Genomic DNA, 21,365 nt, shown 5'->3' on the forward strand with positions numbered 1-21,365 from the left:
TCGTCCTAGTCTCCTCTCTTTATCTGAAACATTCACTCCATCAGCAAATCACATTGGCTCTACCATCACAATATATACAGAATCTACCCAAGTCTCCCCAACTCCACTGCCACCCCTGTCCCAATCCACCACCATCTCTTACCTGGATGACTTGGTTGACCAACAAAGCCTTCTCATCAACCTTCCTTCTACCCAACAGGCTGCTCTCTGTTACCAAATTAAAGGGGTCCATTTGCCTGTGTATCAAAGCCCAATCAAATGCAAACAGGAATTTGTAGTCAAGAAAGTGAAGGTTTATTTTTAAGGAAATGGTGTCATGCCTGGAGTCACAGGTGAGCTCGTGTTCAAAAACCCGATTCCCTGACGGCTTCCACGGGATGGGTTATATGGGGGGGGAAATCATTAATCATTGTGGCTAAAGTAGTTGGGGTCATGGGCTCTACTGATTGGTTGGGGCCAGGGTAGGGAGTAGCTGATCAATATATCAGGTCCTGATGTCAGCCATGGCATTGTTCTGTCTGGTTTCATTAGGGTGTGGTTGGTAGGGTTGGTCAGCTTTCCTGGGCCTAGGGTTGAAACACAACTGAAGTCAAGATGTCTTTAGCTTGACTGAAACACTGTTTCTGTGGTCAACAGACCTGAGGCTTTCTTCTTACGACAGTTGGACGCTGACCAAAATCTAATGTCCTAAGGGCTTAATGATTCAGGAAGAGAGTGGATGGACAGAAAGAAGAAAGGGTCATGTTAAAGAAACGGAGTTTTTGTGTGGTTACATCTCCACCCAGCAGCCACAATGAACTCTAAAAAGTCAATTTGCTGTTATCCCTTTGTGGCTCCAAAGCCTTGGAGTTTCCCCCACCTCACTCTGAGGAACACTCAAAACTCTTCCAGTGATCTACTAGACCCTAGACGACCTGCAAACACACACACACTCACACGCATTCCTGAGACCCCAGCTCCTACTACTGTCACCCCTACTCACTCACAGGCTTCTTGCTGTCTGGCCCTAGAGCTTCTGCAATTATTGTTCTCTCTGCCTCGATAACTGTGTCCTATCCATTGCCATAACTGAAAGTCTTGCTTACTCACTTCCTTAGAAATATGCTGCAATGTCACCCTATAAAATACTAACTTCCTTACCCCACCCCAACACTCCCTACCCCCTCACCAGAACATCTATAACCATCAGACCCACTTTGTATTTACTTGTTCATTTGTTTGTCTATCTCCACCAGAAGGTATGCTCACAAGGGAAGCCCTTGGCAATGTCTGACACATAGTAAGCACTCAATAAATACTTGTTGAATGAGTGATTAGCCATTCCAGCATGAGAAAGGTATACCACCACATCTTGATTAGCATGAGGTAAGGCATGAGAACTCCTCAGCTTTTTCTTATAGGAGACACTTGTCTTTACACTTGAGATCTTCAGATGCTCTGGGAGTGATGAAGATCAATTCATAGAGAGCTACAGATATCTGTATGTTGCTAATGAGGTCAATGACTAAATCACTGATTCACCAATTAGCCTTGAGTAAGGAAAAAACCTCCACAGGCTGCATTTCTAACTGGAAATGAATCATAGAAATGTATTCCATTGGTAAAGCCATGGAGAGATTCTGAATGGAGAAGGAAAACCTCATTCACAGTCCTAAACAAACAGCCCTAAAATCCACATCTTTCCCTACATAGCACAACAGTGACATCTTTTTTTCATGAGGATTACCCTATCAATAGGCATATGTGTGGTTTTTTCCCCACCTACAGATGATCAGATGAACACAGACCAAATTTGGAGAACCATTAAAGGTAAATAAAAATCAAAGTGCTTCAGTTTGTTTTCAAATGTAATGGGAAATTCTTGGTTTATCTCGAAGATGTAGTGTGAGATACTTTGGAAGTTAGACTGAAGTTGGGGATTTCAGAACCAGATCAGAACTTGAGTGGTAAGTCCCAGAGTCCTGTATGAGGCCCAAGGGATGAGGGAGCATTGTGGCAAGTCATGGATGTGCTGGGTTTTAATGCTTCTTGGCAAAGGAAAACTGCATCAGGATGAGGGTGACAGCACCATGTGCTAAAAAGAGCATGGACTTTGGAGTCAGAGAGAGATGGGTTCAAGTTTCTGATATACTATACAAACCATGAACTTGCTGCATCTTTGAGATGGCCTGATGTATAACTGGTCCATGATGGATATGGGATTCCTCTCATGTCCTCCTGTCCCATGCAGCACGAATACCTCCTGCTGGGTTTTATTGTATTAAATAGCACATCTCTAGTGCAGGTATCCACTTTATAATTTAAGCTTTAACTAAATTAGACCTCTTAGAGTCTGGTTTATCAGCTGGTTTTGAATTTCTTCAATTGGGTTAGATTACTTTGTCCAGTTGAAGATAAGTATCACCATTGGTTGGTTTCTAAAGATGACCATAACAAAATTATATTTTCCCCATGTGGATACAGTTTAGGAGAAATATTAGTAGGGATTTTTGATTAAACATAGACAAGGTTATGAATAAGAGTACAGTTATATTGTTCATTGTATGATGTTATTTAAACCACTCATTAAAATAATTTTAAACAGGGGAACTATTTATAAAATAAGCTAGACAGGCAATATAAGCCCTTTCTTTTGTAAATTAATAAATCAAAAGAGAAATAAAAGGAAGCCTCATTTGAGTGCAGTTTCTCAGACATTTAGAGCTCTTTAATGAGTATGGAGAAAGCTAAGGCACTAATACACAATGTTTGCATTTTTTTCCTTGCCAGGACTCAATATGTTTACCTTGCATCTTGCACCAGCAGACAGGAAAGCCTATCTCAGTATGTGTGCATTTCCATAGTGGTCCCCAGCGGAGGTCATGATGAGTCATCTAGTTATAAGGAAATAAAGACAAATATTATTTCATTGGATATTAAGAGAGTAAAAAAACAAACAAAAAAAAACCCTGACTGTGTCTAGCAAAGGAAAGAGACATGTAAACCATAATTCTGGAGTAGTTTTTATCTTTACGACCATCTTAAATACAAGTATAGATATTATGTGTGAAGTGGGAGAGCGTTTTCACCATCAGAAAAGAAATGCAGCCATTTCAGCAGTCTTTCGGTGTGTTTGAGGAGAACCAATCTAAAGAATAAAGCGTTGTCTTTTTACAAGCAAGGACGCAAATCCTGCTCAAAGCTTCTTTTGATTAAAAGTTCTGTTCACTTTCTGTCCATGTGATTATAAATGAACCAGCCTGACTTGCTTATTTCTAATGTATAAAAACTGAGATCTGGTTCACAAAAGTAAAATTTTTAATCTCTAAGATGAATTTAAAAATCCGCTTTGGGCATTAAACTATTAAACATTTGAAAGACTAATCCTCTCATACATAAGAAAAGAAAGAAGAATGAGGATGAGAAGTGAGGTGGCAATGCGCAGAGCAGGAGCCAGCGAGTCCCCACACGAGAGCACTGAAATCGAGAGGAGTGCCAGTTGGGAATGAGGAAACCGGGGTGTTTGAGTAGTCTAATGAATTACTAGGGCACCCAGATTGCAGGGTCTTCATTCCTGGAGATCTAGAAGTGTCTGTCTAAAACAGATTGGATGAGGGCTGTCTAGTATCTGCTTCTCAGTACACATGGCCAATCAGTCATAAACAGAGCAAATTAAATCTGTGATGGGGGCAGAGGAAACGCCAATCACATCATATGTTCATGACATAGTGACCTTGCGCTTGGAGTTTAGAATGAGCCATCAGGCACATAACTTCTCTAATGCTCTATCTACCCTTACTCTTTGGTCAACCGTGGGCCAGATAATCATAAAATACTGCTAGTTTATAGGAAGTGGGCTTAAGGACAAGAAGTTGACTTCATAACCAGCTCATATATTTTGTTTATTTTAAATTAATTTAAATTATATTGGTTTTATTTTTTACTTTATTTTTCAATTAGGTTAGACATTCAACATTATTTTTTATTTGTTTCAGATGTATAGCACAGTGGTTAGAGAACTGTATAATTTAGGAAGTGATTCTCCCCTATAATTCCAGTACCCACCTGGCACCATACGTAGTTATTACAATATTATTGACTATATTCCCTATGCTGTGTTTTATATCCCTGTGACTATTTTGTAACTACCAACTTGTACTTCTTAATCCCTTCACCTTTGTCACCCAGCCCCCCAAGACCCCTTCAATCTGGCAACACTTTGTTCTCTGTATCTGAGTCTGTTTTTGTTTTGTTTTGTTTGTTCATTTGTTTTGTTCTTTAGATTCCATATATAAGAGAAATTATATGGTAACTGACTTTATCTATCCGACTTATTTCATTTAGCACAATACCCTCTAGGTCCATCCATGTTGTTGCAAATGGTAAAATTTCATTTTTTATGGCCGAGTAATATTCCATTGTTTATATGTACCACCACTTTTTTGTCTACTTGTCTGTTGATGGGCAGTTGGGTTGCTTCCACATCTTGGCTATTGTAAGTAATGCTGATATGAGCACAGAGGTGCATATATCTTTTTGAATTAGTATTTTGGATTTCTTCAGATAAATACCCAGAAGTGTAATTGCTGGGTCAGAAGGTAGGTCTATTTTTAATTTTTGAGGAATCTCTGCTGTTTTCCGTAATGGCTGCACCAATTTGCAATCATACCAACAGTGCACTAGTGTTCCCTTTTCTCTGCATCCTCACCAACACCTGTCATTTGTTGATTTGTTGATGATAGCCATTCTCACAGGTGTGAGGTGATATCTCATTGTAATTTTAATTTGTATTTTCTTATGATTAGTGACCTTGAGCATCTTTTCATGTGTCTATTGGCCATCTGTATGTCATCTTTGGAGAAGTGTCTTTTCAGGTCCTCTGCCCATTTTTTAATTGGATTGTTTTGGGGAGAATGTTGGTGTTGAGCAGTATGGGTTCTGTATAAATTTTATCTTCTTTCATTCAGTAGGTGGTCTTTTCATTTTGTTAATGATTTCCTTTGCTGTGTAAAACTTTTTTGTTTAATGTAGTCCCATTTGTTTATTTTTTCTTTTGTTTCTCTTGTCCAAGGAGATATATCAGAAAAAAATATTTTTAAGAGTTATGTCAGAGAGTTTACTTCCTATGTCTTTTTCTTGGAGTTTTATGGTTTTGAGTCTTACATTTAAGTCTTGAATTCATTTTGAGCTTATTCTTATATATAGTGTAAGAAAGTGGTGTAGTTTCATTTTTTGCATGTATCTGTCCAATATTCCCAACACCATTTATTGAATAGATTGTCTTTACCCCATTGTACATCCTTGCCTCCTTTGTCATATATTAATTGACCATATAGGCATAGGTTTATTTCTGGCCTATCTATTCTGTTCCATTGATCTACATGTCTGTTTTTATGCCAGTACCATGATGTTTTGATTACTATAGCCTTTTAGTATAGCTTGATATCAGGTAGCATGATACCTCCGATACCTCCAACTTTGTTCTTCTTTCTCAAGATTGCTATGGCTCCTAAGGGTCTTTTGTCATTGCTTATATAAATTTTAGGATTATTTCTTCTAGTTCTGTGAAAAATGTCATTGGAATTTTGGTCAGAATTGCATTGAATCTGTAGATTGCTTCAGGCAGTATGGACATTTTAATGATCTTAATTCTTCCTATCCATAAGTATGGTTTATGCTTCCATTTATTTGTATCTTCTTCAATTTCTTTCTTCAGTGTCTTATAATTTTCTAAGTACAGATCTTTTTTTTTTCTTGAGAACTTGTAATCTAAAGCTGGTAAAATGTATAATCTGTAGACACAAAATGTGTGATGTCTTAATGGAACCCCCCCCAAGGGCCATTTATTTAATTAGAAATATTTTTTTAAACTATATTTACTTCATTTATGTATACTGTTCACTTTTTATTTTATTGTTAAACATTTACCAGCACACCACTGGGTCTCTACAAACTGCTTTATGGCACAGAGGAGGGAAAGAGATTAAGTTGCCCTGGGGCATTTGGAGAAACCACAAGAGTGGTGACATTTGACCTTGTAGGATGGTGGGGCAGTGGGCCACAGGAGAAGAAAAATGGGGGAAACTTTGAAAGGGCACAGTGATTGCGGGCGCAATCCCAGCTCATATTTACCTTTGAGGTGATGACAGCAGAAGGCAAATGCAGTGTCAAGAAGTTTCTATTGATAAGGTGATAAATAGATGTGCCTTGGGATTTAACTCCAGCGATATTTAATGGCAGCAGCTTTGGGTAGCTCCCTGCGTCCTGGGGCTGAGGGCATACCTAGGGCAGGAATAGATGCAGTATATCTCGAAGTGAATCAGAGTCCTTTGGCAGTGGGATAAAATGCTGCTTCCAAGACTCCTCAAACCTCCTGATCAGATTCCCTTGGAGCAGGGGCAGGAGTTCAGGGATTTGCATTTTTAACAGTCACCCCAGAAGTTTCCTTGCACATTCAAGTTTGAGAACCAATATTTCAAAGGTGGTACATCAGTGGTTCTCACTGGGGCACAGTTTTACCCTCCATGGAACATTTGATAAATGATTAATATTGTCATGCCTGTCTGGTGTAGCTCAGTGGTTGAGCTTCAACCCATGCACCAGGAGGCCAGTTCGATTCCCTGTCAGGGCACATGCCCGGGTTGTGGGCTTGATCCCCAGCATGAGGGGTGTAGGAGGCATCTAATCGAAGTTGATATTTCTATCTCTCTCTTCCTCTCTCTTCCTCTCTCTCTAAAATAAATAAAAACATTTTTAAAAAATATTGTCATGACTATGGGGGTACTATGGCATCTAGTGGGCCGAGGCCAAGGGTGTTGCTAAAGACCCTATAGTACACAGCACAGCCTCACCACAGACAATGATCTAACCCCAAATGTCAGTAGTGCTGAGGTGGGAAAACTCTGGCCTAGGTCAGAGTGAAGAGCCCTGCAGTAAGTATCAAGCTGAAGTCAGCTTGTGTCATCAGGCGGGCCCTTAGCCCACTAAGGTGGGGGCCAGGAGGAGGTTATGGACCTCCAGGCCCAGATATTGGGGCTGCCAGATTTTCACAGACCTGGGCAGAGCTCGCATCTATAAAACCCATGCAGATGACGCTCCTGCAGCTGCCCATTCCTTATTTGGTAAGTTGTTGTTTTTTTCTCTCTGACACCAAAAATTTAAAAATATTTATTGAATTATTGTTACAAAATTTTGGGCACTCTTTTAGGAAAAAATATGCCACTAGTGCTACCCCAAGCAGTCTGCACTCTGCTTGCACTCTTTTGAAATCTGAAAGGCAGATTTGCATTGAAATCATATTGGCTAAGAGTTGAATTAAGTTATTGTTTATATGGAGTTAAGGAAGCAAAGTTTGGAAATTTTTTTAAGTCTGGGTTTAAGGTTCCAAGAAGGCAGTTAGCTTTCCTCCCATTCTCCCTGAGATGATGTTAATAAGTTCTCCAGATCAACCCTGCAGATAAGGAGAACCATGGTGAAGGACAATCACACTTAATTTACACTTAAATTTTTTTTCTTAACCAAACATCAGTGTTTATTTTACTAATAACAATTTTATTATCTAAAATTATGCCTCAGGTCCTCAATAGAAAAAGATTCCTGTTTATATGCTGCATTTCAACAGGTCTGTGTGCATGCATGTTCTGGTAAGATTTTTCTTAGATGGCTACAGTTCATCTATATGGAAGTGAAGGACGTGACACCCTCCTCCCTTGAGTGTTCGTTTCGGTTAAGGTGTTCTGCCTAACAATTTGGTTTTCCTGCCAGTGTCTTTGCAAAAGTAGGACTTGGGATGCAACGTTTTCAAAATAGGGCCGAGTGTGGCGCTTTGCTGACTGAAGTAATTCTGCACCTTCCAAATGCTTTGGTGTTTTTAGGGAGCTCTTAAAGGCAAGGCCTTAAGGTCCTGAGCCAGTTAAGCTTCGAGCAGCCCCCAGGGCTGCGAGATAAGAATAGAACTCATCTTTAACTTTTGGAGCTTTGGGCAGTGTTTCCAGCTGCTTCCAGTCATTTAAATCCTGCTGGCTCGCTACCCCTGGCGCGGCAGCCCCGGCTCCCAGGGCCCGCCCCTTCCTCCTGATTGGCCAGGCTCCTGCGGGGCCCACGCCGCCCACCTACGACGTCCCTGAGACCCGATTTGAAATAAGAGCCAGGCGGCCCTGCTTCCCGGCTCCCGACTTTTCATAGGCTGGGGGAGATCAGCTTGAGAAACTTGACATTGCCTTGGGCAGAGTGCATGTAGCAACAGATCAAAGAAAAAGCGGAAGAAAACGTGCTCTTTGCCGCCCGTGGATCTCGCCGAGCTGCTTTTGTCTTGCGGGCTTCTGCGGGGTTTGGCGCCCGGCTGAAGACCGCCGCGGCTCCAAGGCGGCTCGCTCCCTGCCGGATGGGTCATGGAACTCGAAACATGAGGCAGGTAGGCTCGGGGCTGCACGCGCGGAGGGCAGGGCGCAGCGCGGATCGCGGGAGCGCTGGCCGGATTAGCAGATGCCTGGCTAAGGCGGCCCGCTTGGCGTGAAGATGGGGCTGCATTTTCCTAAGGGAACCAAAGAAGCTGATTTTCTGAGGTGCACCCCCTCCCATCCCGTCTACTCCCCCCTCCCCACCCCTTCCCACTTTTTCCTTTACTGGTGATTGGTGATGTCAGGCAGTCATTGTAAAGGGCTTAAAAGAGGTTTGCATAATATGTAAATCAAGACCAGTTTGCCGTCGCTGGAATGTATTGTGCAGGATCTATCCGAGCTTTTAGCCTCTATCCTATGCTTTGAGTTAGAATAAAGACAACTGAATATCCTGAAAAAGAATTACACGGGGCCTCTTATCTCATTTTGGCTTCACATTCTCAGCACTTACTGGTTTTATGGCTAAGAAGGCGAAACCAGCTCAAAATGAGCACAGACTGTCCTTCCAGAAAAATGCAGATTTATTTTTCTGTTGTAGGAGTTTTGAAACTGTGTTGCTTCTGGACCTGAAAAGACAACCCTGAAAGTCGTGAACTGAGAAAGGGCTCAGGGATTACTTAAATGAGTCTTTGAAAAGAATTCTAAACCTGCATCTTCTTCCATGGCTCCGGGGCATGATGATAAAATTCCTTATCAGCCCAGGCAGAGGTTTACAGCTTTGCCATTAAAGAAAAGAGTGGGTGTAGGAAGCTAAGAAAATGTTGTAATTTACAACTCACAGTTATGGAAGAATCTTATGTCAATATTTAATTATCAAGATCAATACTCAGAAGGGGAAGACAGAACTGGGAAAACGTGCCAGTAGCCTGGCGAGGGCTGAGAATTACAAGAGGAGTGATTGCTTTTGCCAGCTCTGAATAAATCTGGGTAGGAAAAGTTAGCATCTTCACTTTTACTTCTAAGTGTGTTGAGCACCTGGCCGCCCTGGGAGGTTTGGGGGAAGTGATTTGCATAGGAAGCAAACTTTCCATTTAGGGGCCTGGGACAGGGGTTTAGAACTTCCTGTCCCTTTCCTGCAGCCCAGGGAAGTGAAGCAGAGCCCCCAGGAATGTTCAGGGGCAAAGACCCCCTGCCCTCTTGCCTCCTTGGTAAATTTCAATGAGTGCAGAAAAGCACACTTAGATGAGCAAGTGCCTAGCAAGTGCCATGTGTTTGCAATGAATTGCCCTTGCCTTGTTAGTGACTGGGTTTGGGGCTGTTTCTTTAAATTCTGCAAACTCACAGTCCTACCCCATTCTTTTTATGTGTAGCAATCAGATGGAATGGGGAAAAGGAATGAGAAGCCTAAATGGACAGGATTTAAAAGGAAAATGAGGGACGTAAAATATTTTTGACAAAGGTCCTTGGCTGGAACAAAGAAGTCATTTGATCCTGTGTGGAGCCACCTGTCCTCTCCTCGATGATGTCTGAGATCAGTTTTCAGAATCTCTGTTCCCACACAGTTCCTCTGGAGCAGTGGCACCCCTAGTGCCTGGGGCCAAAGGCATGCTGTCCTGAGCTTGGCATGATTTTTATCATGCCTGGCTCATTGTGGCATTCATGTGAATTGGAATTCAGCCCAGTATTGAAGTGTTAAGGGTACACATGTAGTAACTCCTCAGTTGTTTAATAAATGGACAACTTTTTGTCCCACAACTCTATGTCTAAGAAAGTATTGGTCTGTTTAGTACTTGGGAGAAGTGTGGGATGGGGTGGGATGCAGGGGAAGAGAGGGGGAGAGTCATTACTCACCCAAAGAATCAGGCAGTCCAGCATTTCAGGAACCTAATACATTGTTTCAAAATAGCTAGAACAAGAATGTAGAGAGGAGAGAGGTGGTAGAGTTATTGGCATGTATTAATCCTAACTGCATTTGGGTTTCTCTTGGAGGGAAAACTGACTGTTGCATCCAGGCAGGGTGAAACATACCTACCAGCCAATTTGTCATCTCAGCCCTGCAGCCCCACTGGACTTGCAGGGTTAACTCTCAAACAGGTCATGTGTCATCAGCTCAGCAATGAAATCCAATCTCTTTGCTGAGGAGTGATCGGTCCCTAGAGCTGTACAAATGCCGAACAATAGTGTGGCAGCCAAGAGACCCCTGCCACTGACTAGCCACAGCGGGTAGCCAGAAATTGCCAGCGGAACTCAAAAACTGCTCAAATGCCGATGAGATTCACAGGGGTTTTACCTTCTGCCAGGTTGGCAGGGAAAGAGTGGTGTAGAGGTATAATATTCTTTGAGGGTCCCCAAGGTCATGCTGAGCTAGGCCAAAGAAAGGGATAAACCTGATTTGCCTTTTTCAGGAAGTAATTTTAAGGTGTGTGCCAACCTTTTTTTGCACTCCGATCATAAATGGGAAACTTTCCTGAAACTTCCTTGAGAAGGAATTTGCTATGTTCCCAGGCAAAAGGAAAGGCATGGCCACCTGTTCTAGAAGCCCGGCCAAAAACAACAGGTTTGCCTGTGGCATTCCCGCAACTGCAAATATCCTCCCTGAACAGCACGCCACCCATTGTCCCTACTCATGAGAAGAACAAATAATTCTTTCTCGAACTGGGAAAAAAAATCAGGCTCCCCAGACAAAATTGCCTACCAGACACATTTTGTGTTTTTAATATCCTGATGACTTTAGAAACCACGCCAAGAGAAGAAGGTGCGCGCTCTGTTTCTGATGGACTAAAACAAATCACCACAGTTGCCTTATAGTGTGAAAGAAAAGGAAGGTAGTTAGCCAACGCTTTAAGCAGCTGCTAAATTCTTGCAAGGCCAGGATGGTGCCATTATAAGGAAGCTGTGACTCAATTTGATTAGCCTGTTTTGCATTCTTTAGATTGGAATGAAGATGCCCAAGGACATCTGGTTTAATAATGAATGTCTTTGTATTAATCTTTCCTCTGAGGATTAGGAAGTGCTTTGCAAACACGATCTATTTATTCTCTTCCACGTCCCCAAGGGACAATGAGGTGGCAGTTTGATCCTCATTGAACAAAAGGGGAGGTGAAGCCAGAGAAAGGTGAACGATAAAGATACCAGCAAGTTCGGTGCAAGTCTGAGTGTATTCTTCTCACCCAGAAAAGCGAATGACCCGTACAGTCTTGGGATCAGCCGTGATGGTCTAGGGACCGAAGCAGAGCTCTCCTATATGTCCTTTCCTTACTCTTTACCCAACACGGAGCATCTGAAGAATGTTTTATGGTTTGCTTCATTTGAGAGTCAAGCCTGTAAAAGTTTAAAAGCATTTCTGTTCTCATTTGTCCCAACATTGAGATCTGGCAGCTTTTATGACATCAACTAGAAAGATACTGTAACTACCCAGAATTTAAAATATGTACCCGAGAAATGTTCCCTTTCAGCAGATGTTTTAAGTTTTGCACGTGGTGTGGAGGTCCAGTATCTTTAGCACATATTAGAATTTTCATTTCTCCCCTGCTATCTCTCCTTTGCAGGGAATGCTACAGCCGTAAGATTTACTGTCAGATTAAAGATGTTTATTGGTTGACTTGAAGTGTCATTTTGGAGTTGGCCTTTCCTTGCCATTCCTTATGACCTGCATTAGCAGTTTGCTTGGCTATGGACCACATAGGCTGCAAACAAATCCTTTAATTGGTAGTTGCATGTTATCCGCAGACATTCCAGCAAGTTTTAAGGGTAAGCATGTATGTAGATGTCTCCTGGCTTTGATCCCTTGTGTGGTAGATAAATAGACATCCAAGGTAGCTATGGCAACCTGGGCTGTGCCTTGGTGACGAGGGGTGGGGGGAATTTGGTTACTGGACAAAGAGCAATTTTTTTTATTAGAAAAAGGTGGTGCCCATCAGGACATTTTTAAACCCTCATTATTTGAGGATTCCAGTTGATCCAAAGCATTTAGATTTTTCTCAATAGGCAAAAAGAATTACTGGCTAACCACAGCCAGAGTATTTTGCAGATGTAGCCTAAATGCTTCTTAATCAAGTGGTTGCTACTTTCAAAAAACAACTTGTAAAATGCAAGGGAAGTCCAACATATTATATCAGTATCCCTGTTGGATTTAGTGTGAATGTTTGTGTTTTCAGAAATTGGTGGGATTTTATAAGGAAAAGACCAAGCTCCAATAGGGCAATGTGCATTTCAGTGATCCACCTGCAGAGGTCAGGCTTGAAGTGTCTATGATGGAAGGCCAGGCGATGACCGCTACTGCTGGGAGCCGGATGGGAGTCAGAAAGAATTCCTTTGCTTATTTGGAACAATTAGTGATTCTTTAATCTTGTGACCAAAACCATGATGAAAACGAGTTCATTCAAAGGAGAGAATATCAAATACTCTGTGATTAAAGAAAGGGCTACAAAGCCAGGTCAAACTAGAATCTAATCTCCATTTAGATATGGGACAGTTTATTAACATGATTTTTTTCTGGCTCATTATCAACTTTTATTTCACATGAAACTGGAAGGTTTTTTGCCTAGTTTTATGAACTGGCATGCTCTAGAAATTTCTTTAAGTAAAAGGACAAAATATTAGGGACCCTTCCAAATCCACAAGATTTTTTTTTCCCTCCAGAGGAAAATATTCCTTTGACAAAGATCAGGATGGTTAATGACCTACACAAGGTCAGGTGGTGTTAAGGAGCTCAGAAAATTAAGATACTGGAAAAAAATACCTAGAGGGGACCTTCCTAAAAACAAACACAACAAAAACCCTAAGAACTTACCTGCTTTGTGCTATAAAAGAGAAGTTCTGGGTAAAAAAGGCAAAAAAGGGGGTAGTGGAGTGGGGGAGAGGTGATGACTATTTGTAGTACAAGTGGATTTGAAACTTTTATATACAGTCAATTGTTTATGAGCATAATGCAAAGGTTCTTAATTTCTTTTACCATTTAAGGACATACTGAGTACCTACAGAATTAGTATATTCATTAGTTCATCCAATAAAGCTATTTTAAATGATTATCATCATTTTGGGGCTACAAATATGATTTTGGTATGGTCTCTACCCTCAAAGAACTTTGGAAGATCTGGTGTATAGTTTACTGTCCAATAGCACAGTGTAAGTTATTCATGGGCAAAATGCCTGCTCATTAATAACTATATTTATATGGATAAGAATCTGCTTGAGAAATTGATCATAACCAAAATCTTACTGAACTTAGGAGACTTGAGAAATTATTTGTAATTGTGAAATTTATTTAATTTTTAAAATATTCATTTGTAGAGGTTTATTAATTCCTAATTAAAATTAATTTATCATAATTATTAAATAGTAATTAATTAATGTTTCTTAATAGAGAAAAAGAACTCACAGGCAGCCTGCAATCTAGAGCTTTATGCTCTAAGAGTTTATTGTTTGAAAACCAGAAAATTTTACAGTGAGAAGTGATGCCATGATTTGAGGCAATCTTAGAACACTATTAAAAAAATAACCAGTCTGATTAATGTCAGATTAAGCTCTGAGTTTTGAGTTCACACCTCCATGTCATAGAAGGAGAGCATAGAATGGAACACAGAAGGAGAGAGAGTTGCCATACTGTTCAAAACAGGCCAGTCTTGGCAGTATTTGAAATAGGAAAAATTTGCACTAGTTTTCACCTTTCTTTCTCCATCCTTCTAATATTCTCTGGGACCTACTGGGGTGTCTCTCCCACTCCTAACCGAATATACAGTGAGTTGGGTTTTCACAATTGCCCATCTTCCCACCCTTTCCTCCCCTATCTCCAAACCACACTATTTTCTCTAGACATCCAGATGTTGGGAGAGAAGTAATATGGATGAGCTAAAGCTCATGACTCTTATCCCTTTAGCCCTCAGGATGAATCATTAATTGGGGAAATAGCAGGCAGTAGAGCCTAAAGCTGAAAAAATCATGATTCCGCTTTCAGGGACATTATTTGTGGGCAAGGTCGTGCCTTTGGCAGGCAGCACTTGTGTCTGCCAGTGCGGTCAGACCTGTTCACTTGTTTTTGTTTCTCAGCATCCTTCCTGAACTTTTTTCACTGGGGTCTTTGTGAGTGACGGCCAGGGAACCACAGGGGACCGGCTATTCAAGAGGAGTAATGGCATTTGTGGGTTTGGGTTGTTTGTAAATACACTCTTTGTAAGGTGAACACTGTCTATTTCGATTAGAATACATGGAAAGAAAATACCTGGAGCTTCCTCTTATCCACACAAGTAATTGAAATGGTGTATTATTTCCAGTTAGTTGTTTGCCTGTCCTGGGACTGAGTTACTCCAGAATAAGACTTACATCTAATTACTTTTAAATCTCCAGGTCCAAGCACAGTGCTTGGCACACAATGAGAATCATTAAATATTTTACAGGCACATGCTGGATGAATTTTAGCAGGAAAGAGAATAGAAAATACTTCTTAAGATCAGAGAGGATACGAGGAAGAAAGGTCATTGGAAAGGTTGAGGGAATAACTAGGACTAAATAAATTAAAATTAGAAAAACATTTAAAATGTGTTGTAATTGCTTAACCGTCTAGTCTATTCAGTGGTGTTCTGGGAGAGGACACAAACCAGAACATTGCAGGCAGCTTGGCTTATACTTCTCATGACGGGGCTACAGAAATGGTTAAGAAATGGGACATACCCTTCAATAGCTCAAAGCCGTAGAGCAAAGATAGAATCTGCTGTTTACTTGTATTGAGCCCAACCTGATGTTTCAGGCCTTTGGCCCATGTTCAGTTGGTTTATTTTGTCAGGTGAGGGGCATGCCCAAGGTCACTCAGCAACTGAGAGATTGTTTCTAGAAGACTGAAGTCTTCCACTCTACTCCATGCATATGGCAGCCACATTTTCAGCAGTGAAATTCAAGACATATGCTGGACAAAACATTTTCACTGCTTCTGGGTGTGACAGACCTTCTGAGAGTTATGGTTAAAATGATGAAATAAAAATTTCTGAGACATTTAATGGTTTATGGAGAGACAACAGGACTCATACATTTTCAAAGGGCCCATGAGTTTGACAATGTTATCTGTCATATGTCGAGTTGTGGAGTGTGGCTTCAGTTGTGTATATTTTGAAGTGGTCTTCTCCAAACAATGAAGAAGTAAGGAGCTATTTGTGGACAAGTGGAATTCGTTGAATGCCCTGCTGAGTTACCAATAACTAGATAGATGAATGGCTGGTTAAAGCAATATGTCAATGGAAGGCATCACCAAATATTAGAAATCTATTTGTACCAGATAGAGTCTTCTATAGGAGAAGTCAGACGAGTACTAGTTAAAAAAAGAGTACTAGTTAAAAGTTTAGTGTTTGTGGGTTGAAATTTTAGCACAGAGAAAGGCTTTACCTTCCATCAAGGAGCAAAGATATGATGAGCAAGTTTACATCTAGAACCTGAGCCTTCTAGACTCTGCATCTTATTCTCTTTTGACTGTACCACATACCTTCTACTAAGATATAATTTGGATGTTTTGGAGTCACATGCTAATTTAATGTGCTAATAAATTATAAGACAATTTGAATGGATTGATGGTTTATAGTGAGACAGGAATCAGGAAAGACTGATAACCTTTAGGAGAAAATATCATCTGAAAAATCCAAGTAGTCAGATAGTCTTATATTTGGGTTTTGTGCTTCTTTTGTCTATATATTCTTTGCTCTGATTTTAGATAAGTGTGAAAATGTCAGAGAGTAAAAACTAAGGGGATTATGTTTATACAGAAGAAAGTTCAAAGAGTGAGATGGGTTCTTTTTTCTACAGATTGATCAGCTGTGCATTTTGGAAATAGTGCAGGAAAGTGGAATGGAACAAATAGAAGGGAGAAGAAAGTGTGAGTCATTTTAGTCAACATATAGGGAAAGCAGAATAGAAAATGGCTGTTCGGTGACTGACTTAGTTGAGGTTTTTTCATTGGTCAATGCTTCATCTAAAGTGGATTTCTGGAGTTATTGATGCTGCTTACCTTTTTATATGGCTTTGGGTGAAAGAAGGAAAAAGAGTCCTAATTGAAATGGGTATGGCTTTCTGAATAAAGAAAGACATGATAGTGGACTATTAAATAATGAATATTTATTGCTTAATGCTTCTCAGCTTTAATGCTTCTCAGCAACTTTCTCAATGTTTTTAACATTTCTCCTTTCTAACATTTCATGTCAGAATTGCATGGTTCACATGTAAACTACATTGTTTTGGTTTAACTAACAAAGATAGTGATAAGACATGAATTGTTTGTGACAGCCCTGAACATTGATAACAGAAGACATTAATGCCTGCAGACACAGCCTACATGGTAAAATTCTGGAAGCAAAAATGCTTATTATGTGAGGCCAACGTGCTTTGACCTAGTTTTGCTTTTCTGCTTGGAAATTATGTCAGTATTAGTTACATCATCCCCAAGGATGAGCAATTTCACATTCTTGTTTATTTCAGCATTATTTTATTAGTTTTGTATATTTAGTTCTGATCTCCAAGAAGCCAAACTAATTCTCATTGACTTGCATTTCCCTTTTGAAATGAGTCTTCTGCATAATAGAGAGGATTTTATGTATTAACAAAACAATCTAAGATGCAGTCTTCAAAGACATTCATTTCTCCTTGATCAGGAGCCACTGCCCTCTTGAAGGCTCCAAGAAGCCAGCCAGTTTTCTGCTGATCAGAATTAGTCTTCTTTTCTTTGTCTTATGGGGATGGAATAGATTGCTGCCCCTAAGACTGCCATAGTTCAAAAACTAAAAACCAAAACATGACAAAGAGGCTGATAGGACACATCCCAGCTCATCATTCTTAAATTTGTCCATTGCATATTTCTGCTTTATTTATCCAGTAGAAACTGGCCCGACATTTTTCCTATTTAACATTTTTATTGAATAATTTTCAAAATGAATTATTTCCTCAGTTGATTTCAAACACTTTTTTTTTTTTTTTGGCCACTTAATACTTTATATCACCAAGGAAAAGGACCATTTAATTCTTTGATACATTTATGAATTCAAATCTTCAAAGAGTGTGAGTTCTTCCAGTGATCAACTTACATCAAATTTACAAGTATAATTTGCTGCTAAAAGACCTTGAACGGTTTTTGGTGTACATGGTTTAGCATTCCTTATTAACAAATGTAATCACGCAAAAGCCCACAGAATATGTATTTGTGGTTCCTCTTCAAAAATTGACCATTTGCTTTGGTTTTCTAATTAAATCCCTTTGTTGTTAGCTACTTTTCAAATCCCCTGTCTGAAGGCGGAAAACCTAAGAGGAAGTGTCTCCTTCAAAGTATTACCAAACCAATTGAATTTTAACCAGGTAAATTGCTGATTAGCTGTGGATCATTTTAACAAACAGTAAGAAAGTAATTGGGCTGGTGCAAGTCCTGTGATCCTAGGGGGCTTCACATGTTTGAGTTGACTCAGAGTATTGTATTCCATTTCTGGTCCTTATGCTAATTTGAATACTAGTACCCTGAAGAAAAAAAACTTTAGAGGATTTCTGGAATCCTTAATTGGTTTATGAACGTTGTCACCCCTAAGCTTCCCAAAGTTATGAAATATACTATACGTCTCCTATAGTGATATCCATTTATAGGTATTGATGGCAGACTCCCAGAAATTTTTCTGATTATCACAGGCAGGTACAAATATAATTTCCTTATCTTACATAGATAGTAGCTTTCCATATATACTATCTGCACTCTATTTTTTTCCACTTTACGATATATCCTAGAGATCTCTCCATAACAATACACAGAGCTTCCCTCCTCCTTTTTTTAAAACAATTGTGTAACATTCCATTGTGACAATATACCATAATTTATTTGACCCTTCCCCTATTGGTCACATGGGTTGTGTGTAATTTTTTGTCATTAAAACAATGTGCATAGAAAAGTCTCATGCATTCATCAGTTTGTGTAGGGCAGGTGTGTCTTTATTATAAATCCCAGAAGTGGGATTGCTGGGTCAAAGGGTGCATGCAGTTTCTATTTGATGAATAAGTAAAATTGCCTACCCAGTGAGTCCCTCACCAGAGCCCCCGCAAGAGTGCATTGTCCAACTTGTACATCTTTGCTTACTTAATACATGACAGGAGGTATCACTGTGTAGTTGTACATTTCTCTTCTAAGTGATGTTGAAAATGTTTGCACATATTTAAAGGCCATTTGTATTTCTTGTGTGCAATGTCCACATCCCCTGTTTCAGATTGTTCTTTTTTTTTTAATTGATCTTACTAAGTGGAAAGGAGGGAGGAAGGAAGGGAGAGAGGGAGAGAGAGATGTAATGTTAGAGAGAAACATCGATTGGCTGCCTCCTGCATGCACCCCCAGACTGAGAATTGAACCTGTGCCCTGGGTATGTGCCCAGATGGGGAATCAAACCCACCACCTTTTGGTGTACAGGCTGATGCTCCAACCCACTGAGCCACACTGACCAGGGCCAGATTGTTCTTGATATTCATTTTTAGACTATCTATCTTTATAATCATTCACCGGAGTGCTATATCTTGTTGACTGTCCCCAAGTATGTTGCAAATAATCCAAAATGACTCCTGTAGTAACATAGCTAATTCTAAAAATGTTATGTGAATGGAAGTGGAGCTGGTTCACAGCAGACATTCATTTGGGAGCCTAGATTTCTAGGTCTATTTATCACTTTCTATTCTACTCTTTAGCCAGTGAATATCAAGGGGCTGAGCTTTATAAAACAAAAATAACCTCTAAAGTGTTGAAAGCTTGCTCCTGAGTGTCTAATTCTGGGAGGATGCTTATGTTATTAGTACTCAGTTTGTTGGAATTGTGACCATTTTCCAAAGAAGTAAGAGGTTCTACTTAAAATACTCAAGACCCTGGAAAAGTCTTTAAGGAAATAGTATCTGCTTTTCCTCTCAGAAAGCAAATGTCAAGGTGCATCATTTATAAGAATGATTTTAATATTTCTGCACATTGGGGTGGTTCTGTATCAGCCTTCTTTAAGACTGTGGTTTTATGATCAAGACCAACTAGAGGAGAACAGATGCATGGGTCTAAGGTTTCAATGTATGTTCTTTCTTTTAATAAGGAAAATCAATTAGTTTTTATTAATACGCACAGCAAGTACTTATTTTATGGGACTTATCCAGCTACTTAATCATGTGTGATTGCAGTTACCTCCCCTGTAAAATGGAAATAATAGTCTTAGTACCTATATTATAGGATTGTTATGAAGATTCAATGAGTTAGCATTTGTCTACCACTTGGAATAGTACCAGATACAGAGTAAGATCTGAGTATGCGTTAAGTAAGTTATAGATTGGTGGTTATCAAGAATTGTGAAGGGTTTGAGACTTTACCTTACTTGCAAGCCTACAGTTTAGCCTGCCATGGTTTCCTGGATGTTGGCAGAAGACATGAGACTCCTGTGTCAGAGACAAAGGACCTAATCACTCAGAACACATCAAGTAACATGAACTTCATACTCACATTGGTTCTCTTTGCCTTCCAAATCCCACAGCGCAGCACAGGTGGATGTTGTGCAGGTCGTGGGTTTGCCTCAGCTATGGATTCTGAGCTGAGGTAACCTGAATTGCTTATAATGGACAGTAAGCATGCCTGTCCATTGCTCTGGGGGGAGACACTATGTCTTCCAAGACTATTCACTAGACAAAAGTCCTTGAAAATATAGTCTGGAACAAATGCTGCCAGTGCCTCTGCTTGTAAAATGTGTAAAATTGCTTGGATCCATGGAGAATTTTCTCCCAGTGAAGTGTCTGGCAACCTTTGCCTCCTCAGAGCCCTAAGAATTCTACAGAGAACTGCTTGGGGCAAGAAGAGAGTGATTTTGTGCAGACAGGGGAAGAGGGAAGAGATGAGGAAATAAGAGCCATCCTCTAGTACCCGGCCATTTCAAGAAGAAGAGCTTGGTGTTTTATTCTGCTTTTTGGCTCTTCTAAAATATTTGGCTTCTGATTGAGATTTCATTTGAACAAAGGCATCTTTCTTTAAAAAAAAAAAAAAGAAAGAAAGAAAATGCCAGAGCTAGTACAATGGTGTTTGACATTATTTTGACAGCGATAAAACTACTGTTTAATTAAGAGAATCCCTCCAGGCAGTAGATTTGAAAGTATAATATCAAAGACCCCTTGGGTGAGGATGTTGATGAGTCACTTCCTAGCTCTGACCTTGGGTTGATGATTCCTTAAGCTTTCCAAGTGTTCTTATCTATAAAATGGAAATACTATCACCAACTCATAGGGTTTATGTAATGATTAAATGAAAAACTATATATAATAAATATAAAGCACTTAGAGTATTGGTTGCATACCACTCATTAAGAGATGTTAACTTCTATTTTTCTGGAAACAACTTAAGGTTTCAGAGAAGCTGGGTTTTATGGACTTTTTTCTTGTTAGCCTCTGAGTAAATACACACACCCATAGACATAGGCATGCATATGTGCACACATGTACACACAGTGGAGTAATGCATTACATGAATATAATGATCTATTCAGGCAGATATCTATGTGTATGTGCACATGCATGCACAATGCATATATATTTGCATCTATATTTAAAAATATCCCTGTAAAGCATGAGAAAACTGTAATGTGTTACTAGAAGTACTGTATACCTTTGTAGGATAGTCTCCCAATATGCTAAAACAAGACCAAATCTCACTGATGGGCATGATCACTTATCATTAGTTTTCATGTGTTAAAGAAGAAAAATTATTCTTACACTTGTTAAAACAGTAGGAAGACTTTATTCAGGACTATTCCAATAGAAATAGGGGAGAGAGATCTAACTCAACTACAAATACAGCACAGACAGCCAGGAATTTATAGAGTTATAGAAAATTACTTAAAGGAGACATCAGGGTAGGGGGATTCTTGCTAAACCAACTTAAGAGGATTCTTACTGAAGGTAGGCTAAGGTGATCCAATATCAAGGGTGGAGGATTCTCTCTAAATTGACTAAGTAGGATTATTTCTAACACTGGTCTGTGCAGGCCCAGCACAGACTGAGATAATAACATAATATTGACCAACTCCATAA

General features: G+C 39.9%; 1 protein-coding gene across 5 annotated transcripts in view; it reads left to right on the forward strand.

Moving 5' to 3' along the window:
- MID1 (midline 1) overlaps positions 1 to 21,365 on the forward strand; it is a 532,380-nt gene that overhangs the window by 384,169 nt on the left and 126,846 nt on the right. For 2 of the 5 annotated variants that reach the window (XM_081124838.1, XM_081124836.1), the window contains exon 1: positions 8,149 to 8,392. The exons of 2 other annotated variants lie outside the window; for them this stretch is intronic. The gene's annotated coding sequence lies outside the window, so the exon portion shown is untranslated. Of the gene's footprint in view, positions 1 to 8,099; positions 8,393 to 21,365 lie in introns of those variants that run through there. One more of the 5 variants, XM_081124833.1, reaches the window with a different exon arrangement.

This window comes from Miniopterus schreibersii (genome assembly GCF_964146895.1).
Source record: "Miniopterus schreibersii genome assembly, chromosome: X".
NCBI lineage: Eukaryota > Metazoa > Chordata > Mammalia > Chiroptera > Miniopteridae > Miniopterus > Miniopterus schreibersii.